This window comes from Geospiza fortis, unplaced genomic scaffold (genome assembly GCF_000277835.1).
Source record: "Geospiza fortis unplaced genomic scaffold, GeoFor_1.0 scaffold54, whole genome shotgun sequence".
NCBI classification, from domain to species: Eukaryota; Metazoa; Chordata; class Aves; order Passeriformes; family Thraupidae; genus Geospiza; species Geospiza fortis.
This window is the reverse complement of record NW_005054301.1, coordinates 1,845,784-1,852,527: the sequence shown is the minus strand read 5'-3', so window position 1 is coordinate 1,852,527 and position 6,744 is coordinate 1,845,784. Positions and strand designations below refer to the sequence as shown.

The following is a 6,744-nucleotide window of genomic DNA, read 5'->3' as shown; positions in this document are numbered from 1 at the left end:
TGCCTCCCTGTTCATAAAGAAATTACTGAAGTGACATAGAATCTCTCTTACTAAATTCTGACAAAATGGTTTTGGTCTGAACAAAATTAATCTGGTGCCCTATGTTTTAAAAGAGTTGAAGTTGTTGACTGTTGTGACAACCTTCCTATCCCCCTCAGTCCACAAATCTGTGATGTGGGTGCTTTGCAGTGCTAAAGAGCAAGACAAATGGTTTCACAAGATATTTTCACTGCTTCAAAATCCTCTTGAAGACCTGAAAGCTTACTGCTAATTTATCAGGATTCAAAACAAATACCAACTGCTGAGTATTCTTCTTTTTTTCTTCCTTTCAGGTAATCAGTCTGTACCATGGTGACATGTTTTTCTGCCCTCTAGTAATAGTCCCTGGAACGGGGACCTCTTGTGCACCAGCATGCCAAGATTATTGCTCATTTATTTCTGAGTTTGGAGGCAAAATCATGTAGCCTCTGCTTCTTGACCCTGATGGTCAGGGTAACATTTTTATAGCTTTTTCTTTAGGTAATTGAAACCAATTTTCCTTTTCACTTAATCTTTTTACAACGTGTTCTTAAATAAATAAACAGAAAAGACTAGAAAAGGCTTTACCAAATGATGCCACCAGTTTATCAGAATCTAGGGACTAATCCAGAAAAGGCAAAAATCAATACTTTTCAATAGAAAACTTGAATTCTCCATTGTATCCTATGACACATAATTAGCTGATACTGGAATTGAAAGAGAGTTAATAGTTGTCAGATAGAGCTGGAAATATTTTGAAATACTGTAGATCAAAGTTTGCTAACCTTGTGTAAAGTGACACATGGAAATCAAGCAAATATAAAGCCAAAGCTATGCCATGAGCCTTGGGGTCTATATTATAAACTGTAGCATTATTTTTATGTTCTCTCTTTAAATAATATTGAGACATTTTGATCAGGCTAATCTTTTAAAAATAATGTTCTCCTATCCAACTTTTATATATTCTCATTATTCTAATGTTCATCCATGTTTATTGGACTGAAAGAAAACTGGCTCCTTGTTCTGGTTTAGGGAAAATCTGGGAGGAAACTTCCAAAGAGGTCATTCTAGAAGGCAGATTCGAGTGACCCTTCCCCCTACTGGTTCAGGGAAAGATTTCCTTGGTGAAAAGTGGAAAAAACCAATTTATTTAACAAGCAAAGTATTCTGGAAGTTCACTTTCTGAAAGCAAACTCTGTGCTTCTTCTCCCCTCTTTGCTCTTGGAACCAATCTTAAAGGTGCAGAACTTAATATCCAGCATAAACAGAACAGACAAATGGTGATACAAGCATCATAAAGTCACTCTAGGACATTCCTCTTTGATCATTAAGAGGCACTCTGTCATAATTATAACCCTCTAGAAAGTACAAAATTTACAGAAATTGACTTGACAGAGACAAAAGCGAAAGAATGATTTGAGCGTGCCAAACCTGTGGATAAGAAAGTACAAATAAATATGATTTTTTTTAATCAGTAGGAAATTAGAATGAGTGAGCTCTTGCACTCCCATGGGAGATTGGGAGGATAGCCTTGTGATCAGAAAAGCATGTTTTCTCTACAGTAGATTGATAGTCTGCCTTCTAGGGTTCTCCACTTAGAATGAAAGAAGAGCACTGAATGCAGAAGGGGCAACTTAATGAATGCTGTGTGACTTTCACTGAGGTGTTTCAGCTCTATATAGTGAAGCAAGAGTTTGTCTGATAGAAGGGTGTGGATTATTTTTTCCAGAAACATAAAGGTGCAGTGACAGAACCATAGATGGAAGATATTCCTTTATTTTAAAAGCCGACTATGACAATGAAAAGGACCTTAATGATTACACTTAGAAAATGTGAAAGTAAAAACATATGTTGGCTATTTGTATGTTATTCAGAAGGTTTTACTTATGCCTTCCACTCACTATGGTAGGTTAGGTCAATCATAAATTAATTCTTTTTTTCATATAGGTGTTGATTTCAGTTTTTCTCATTATTCTATCTTCCCTTGCATAGCCTATACATGAAAGAAAAAACAAATAAAACCACAAAGAAACAATCCATAACAATGTTTAATGACTTCTGGATTTTTATGTCATGATTTAGCCACTCTAATTACCTTAATTTTATCAAATTCAACTAAATGTTCGTTGGATTGATCTACATTTGTGCAACTGTCATCAGCATGAAAACTATGGTAATTAACATCAATATTCTATAACTGTGTCTACCTGGTTCCCTTCCCCTTCCTTTCTGCCCCTTTCCTTCCTTTTCCATCCCTTTCCTTTCTCATTCTTCCCCATCCCCTTTCCTTTCCCTTTCCTTCCTCAAAATCCTTTTTAATAAGCTGATTTTTCAAAATTTGATGAAGAATATATTTAGTGATTTTCCCCCTTCTGTCAGCTGCATGAATTTAAGGCCAGAAGTAAAATTTTACATTACAGACAAAATTGAGATTATTCAGTATGATTTAGACCAACCTCTCAGTCACAAAATTATTTCCATTTCCTTTTAGCCTCTTTCTTGCAAGCTGCAGAAAGCAATCTAACAATATAGCTGGAAGAAAAAAATATTAAAAAAGACGCTTTCATTTTTATAACATTTCTTAATGTTATCCGATCTTACACATCCTATAAAATAAGTGAGGTTGTATTATGGATCAGTGGACCATCACTCCAGGCTAGCCCTCTTGTATGATCGCACATAATTTAAAGAGAATATATTTCTATATTCTCCTTTTAGTTTACAGCTTTTCAACCATGAAAAGCGGTTTGCTAGCAAATAAATAAATAAATGCATCCTTGACACATTTATAGTCTGGTGATGGTGAGGGCAAAAATTGTTTAAAGTCCAAGTAATCGGACTATTACCAGGGTTACGTGGAGAGGGGGGAGGGGTGTGCAGCAGTTTAAGCAGAGCGTGTTGGAAGGAGCGAGGGGGGAAGTGTCCATCCTAGCGCTGTGCTCTGCTGCCACCTTGGCCGCGCCGCGGGACGTGCAGGCGGCCCCGCTCCGCGCCCGCGGAGCTCCCGCTGCGCGCCCGCGGCAGCGCTCCTGCCCCTGCCCGCGGAACCTCCCTCGGCCAGGGCTACTCACGGCCCCACCCGCGTCACTGCTGTTACACACTGGACAAGGACATTTGTGATGTCTAAAGGGTCAGTTTGGGGGGAGTTTTGGGAAGGGGGGGTTGAGTGCGGCTGGGGGCTGTTCTTCAAATGAGGTTCATTTGCCTGCTGTGCTTAAAATCGGAAATTGGAAATGTGGATGGGAGGAGAATATCTTTTTTCCAGTCCTTTTGCTTACTGTAGGATTCATCTCCTCCCTTGTCCAGCCTTATCTTACACATCTAATGAAGAAAGCTCTGAAGTTCCCATTCATACACATCTACCTGCCTCTCCATCCTTCCTACAGCATGACCACAGGGGCTCTGGAAGGACCTCCCGGAATACCAGCTGCAGCCAGAGGTTGTGTGTTTCCCCCTCCTTTTTTTTTTTTTTTTTTTGGGGGGGGGGGGGGGGGGGGGTTTTTTTTTTTTTGGGGAATTTTCATAATGCACTGAAAATATATATAAATGAATTCTAGGCAACCAATAGAGTTTGTTAATCTTGTTTCCCTGTTGTCTTGATGTTGTCTTCACATCGGGCTCTGGACTGGTGGTACACATTTTGGAAAGCTTTCAAGCACTTCATTACTTTATTTCATCTTTGAATTGCACATGCTTTTCTCTCAGTTTTAAGATTTCTTGTGCTTAGGAGGAAACATGCTCTGACATGCTGGAGTTTTGTGGTGGTAAATATTTCCTTTGAGTACAAAGTGCGTGTGTGAAAAAGGCTTTTTTTCCTTTCTTTCTTTCCTGAAAATATGTTTCTGTCTCACTTGCTACTTTCTCTGTTGTAGTTAATAACCTGTAAAAGAGCTGATTCTGGAGATCTGAGTGAAATGGCACTTTTGGAATTGTGCTTTTAACCACACCACTCTGGGGAAAGTGCAGAAGCTCTGTATATGCGCATATAAGAGGAACTCGTGCCATGCAGATGAGTTTGCAGACACGGTGACAGAAAGGGACCACAGGTGAGTCCCCAGCGATCTGCTTTGCCAAGAGGATTTTTCCAGTCCCTAATCACAGAAAAGCCCTCCATCTGCTCCCCAGAGTTGGCGGTTCTCATCTGTTTCAAGTGAAAATAACCAAGAATATAAAATGGCAGGTATAAAAGAATGCCCAGCCAAGTAGCCGTGTTGTCCTGCATTCCCCCCAGCCAGCATTCCCCGGTGCTGGGATCTCGGTCCCTGGGCGAGAGAAAGAGCTGCGAAGGGTTAAGCCGCTGACTTTCTTGCTAGGCAAAGTTTGAGGAAGAATATGTCTGAGGCTGGATACGCTGCAGCCCCGCGTTTGAAATCTGTCACCCTCACTTAGGAGCGCTGCATCTCTGGCTGTCACCGGTGAATAATGACGGCACGGCGATAAGATCGCTCGGCGGCGGTGCGCCGGGGCCGCCTGGGGGAAGAGAAGACAGGAAATTGCGAGGCGTTTAGCCGCTTCAACGGGGTGTTCTTCAGTGTCATCGGTGGGTGTCAGGGTCAAATGACCGGCTGGAGAGCAGTTTGGCACGATAATTTCTTTCCTCCTTTCCTTGAGAGCAACCTTGGGTGTTGGTGACTATTGGCAGCTATGGAAAACAGAGACCTCGGTGGTGATCCTTAAAACAGTACCATGCTGGAGCCCAGCTGTGCTGACACTTTCTCCCCTTTCAACCTGCCGGACCCGATGGGCTTTGGGTGACCTACCGAGAAGGAACCCACTTCCGCAGGAGCAGGTAACGCCTGATTAAGCCACTTGCTGGATTGACACAATCTTGATTTGACCAAAACGTGTCCTGAGTATCATTCACTGATTTGAAGTGTAGCCTGGTTGAGGGTCCGGGGACAGGGAGAGGAACAGGAATAATTCCCCCTAATCCCTCTGAGATTGCGGAGCAGGGCAACTGCCTGCAGCCCTGCAGAAGTTTTTAACATTCCCACTTTCCTCCCTCATTAGGGGCACAGAGGGCAGAAATACTTGTGATCGACAATGGCCAGCTCTGCCTCCTGTGCTGACGACAGGTTGCTAGTATCGGGGATGTGGAAAACAGAGGGACAGGTGGATTATACATGAGTTTTTTCGCCAGAAAAGGCACTGGTTGTCCATCAGTTTCATGAAGGAGACATAAATCATACTCAAATAAGAACTCTGAAAAGTATGCAGGGGCTAAGAAAGAAAGATCTAAAAAGTTAAAAAAAAAGAAAAAAAAAAAACAACCTAGCACATTAGCCTTTGTACTCTACGGAACTCCTGATCCTTTCATCCCTCGGGACCAGCTGGCAGCTGCGAGCAGTTTCGACCACGGAGCAGCCCCTGCTCCGGGGCGGGGATGCGGGCTCTGACCGAGGGACTGACCGGTGTCACACCCTCTTCTTCCCGGCCGGCTGGACCCGCGGAGGGCCCCGGGCTGCCTCCCCTCCATCCTGGGGGCGTAAAGCAGGGAGGGAAGCGGGGTCTCGTCCTTAACTCTCTTCCTCTTGCTGAGTCCTCTGAGAAATGCTGGCTACCTGCGCTCCCCGTCGGTGCTCGCTCCCCACCCCCATCACGCCGCGTAGGTGAGGGCACAAGTCCTTCTCCGAGCGAGCAGGCTGCGCGGCTCGGTTCCGCGCTGTCCGTACGCGGGGACTCTCCGGAGCCCCCTTGGGGGGCAGGAGGCGGAGGGCAGGGCGAGCGCGGGGGCAGGAGCTGCGCCGAGCGCACGGCGCTGGGCTGACCCTCGCCGGGCTCCTCGTACGGCTTTATTGAGCCTTTGAAGTCGTGAGTGGTTTAGCCCCCCCAAGCGAAGGGCGAAGGAGGCGCGGAGCTAATAGCGAGTGATTCAGCTTATGAGGTACGGCCGAGCAAATAGAAACACTGAGCAGCCAGAGGTGAGGGGGAAACCAACCCCGAGGCATTTCGGTTCCCTTTTCTGTTTCCTCGACACATGGCATTGATCAGCTCCCTCTCCTCCATCCCTCCTCAGCCCGTTTCTTAAAGTAACTTGCAGCAAAAGCTGTGCTGTGTGTTTCCTTTACTAATGTAGGAGTTTGAAGAAAATTCCCTTTGCACACCCCACGTCCTACCTTGACGGCTGTATCCTATCGCTCAAGTGCTTCTCGGTATTAAAAAGCCTTGTCTTTAAGTGGACTTTCCAGGACAAGGCAGTAGCCTACTAAGGAGCTGGACGGCGGGGGAAGGGTTACTCGGAAACAAGCGCAGACAGCCCGGCATGCACACACACACACACACACACACACACACACACGCTCACTCATGTGTACACACACTGAATGTGTACAGGAGAAATAGGGGGGTGGAGGGGAGTGGGTGTTGTTACCGCTTTAGGGCAAAAGGCGGTTTCTCCAGAGGTTTTTAAGTCTTTAGGCTGATGATGAAAATCAGACAGAATACTGGACGAGGTCCGTCTCTTCCCTGAGGGTTGGAGATTCTTTTATTCTGTGTTATATTTGTTGAACTGGTGCTGTGTGTCTAAAAGTTGGCAAGGGAGGAAGGAGAGGAAAAGAAGGGGGTGGGGGAGGCGGGCTTGGCGGCTGCACATGAAATATCGCCATGTTGGTGGAGAGCACGGCTGTAATTATTGCTAGCGAGGGCATCTCCCAGAACCGCCGCTCGGGGAGCGTCTCAGCTCACTTCCCGGCTTCCCTTCCGACACGCTCCGATACACTCGGAGAG

General features: G+C 45.3%; 1 protein-coding gene and 1 long non-coding RNA gene across 3 annotated transcripts in view; both read left to right on the top strand.

Moving 5' to 3' along the window:
• Positions 1-2,346: 2,346 nt before the first annotated feature.
• LOC115948946 lies at positions 2,347-4,041 on the top strand. Its single transcript, XR_004082682.1, has 3 exons — positions 2,347-3,148; positions 3,325-3,457; positions 3,891-4,041. It is a non-coding gene; the product is annotated as an uncharacterized LOC115948946 (long non-coding RNA).
• Positions 4,042-4,210: 169 nt separating this feature from the next.
• Positions 4,211-6,744, top strand: part of FLRT2 (fibronectin leucine rich transmembrane protein 2) — a 62,561-nt gene continuing 60,027 nt past the window's right edge. Inside the window, exon 1 of one of the 2 annotated variants that reach the window (XM_031064841.1) lies at positions 4,211-4,807. The gene's annotated coding sequence lies outside the window, so the exon portion shown is untranslated. Of the gene's footprint in view, positions 4,808-5,842; positions 5,903-6,744 lie in introns of those variants that run through there. The other variant, XM_031064855.1, reaches the window with a different exon arrangement.